Raw genomic sequence first — 1,101 nt, forward strand, 5'->3', positions numbered from 1 at the left:
GGGGGGCGGGAACCGCTGCCTGCGTCGGGGGCTCACGGGGCGGGAAGCTGCGTAGGTCCGCCTGTGTTAGCCCCTGGATTTTGGCTGTGGACTGGTAAATTAAACCTGTCAGGAGAAAGGGCTTTCTTCTTTTTAAACCCGTATCGTATACTGAAGGAAACACACCCATTCCAGTACTGCTGGGGAGCTCTTTACTGAAGACATTCAGGCATACGGAGACGGGTTTTTGTCAGCAGCCGAGATCAACGCGTGGAGGGAAAGGGGGGGGCAGGGGGGGTGCGCTACACAACAAAACAACACCCATCTTAAAGGCTGTTAAGGCTCTTAAAATAGGACATTTTCTCCTAATGTGGTGCATCTCTCTTGAAAAAGGACGGGGGAGTTGTAACAAGGACGACACAGCCGATTAAGTTGACAAACGCTGATTTAGAGTAAGATACTCAACCTCAATCCACCCAAATTTGGGAGAAAAAGCAGAGCAGTTAAAGCACTTACGACAGGGTGCAGAGCGGGTGGCTCGTGTCCAGGGCTGTGCAGCACAGGTATCAAGTTCGTGCCCTTTCATGCACCCACGCTCAGGCTTCTGAGGGGGCACAGAGCCGAAGAGGACACAAGAACGCTCCAAAAATTGTGAAACTGGCTTAGTCAGACGCACAGAAAGGAAGGGCAACACCGAACACGGCAAGCTGTCAGGAAACACTGCTGCAGCTCCGCAACCGCCGGCTAGCGACAGCATCTCCCGGCTGCTCCTGCAGGAGAGCGAGCGCAAGCCCTGTTCTAAGACCTACCACCTCCTCGTCTGGCCCAACGGGGGGTCGCCGGGAGATCGAAGCGCAGGTCACGAACGTCTTCTGGTGCCCCCGGCACCCCGAGGAGGCGGCCCCCTGACGGGAAGCTGTCTGGGTAGCGACAGCGCCCTTCCCTCGTCTTCTTGGGGCGGAATCTCCTGCTAAAGGAAACCCCTCTGCTCGGGGGACGCTGTAGAGACCTTTGCCGCAGACGCCCAAGGAACAGCGCCCTTCGCTACAGACGGAAGCCCCCGGCACAAACACCGGCATCACCGGCAGGGGGGGGCCCCCCCCCGGCGCCGCGCCCGGGGGG

Source organism: Pygoscelis adeliae, unplaced genomic scaffold, assembly GCF_000699105.1.
Source record: "Pygoscelis adeliae isolate BGI_AS28 unplaced genomic scaffold, ASM69910v1 Scaffold505, whole genome shotgun sequence".
Lineage (NCBI taxonomy): Eukaryota > Metazoa > Chordata > Aves > Sphenisciformes > Spheniscidae > Pygoscelis > Pygoscelis adeliae.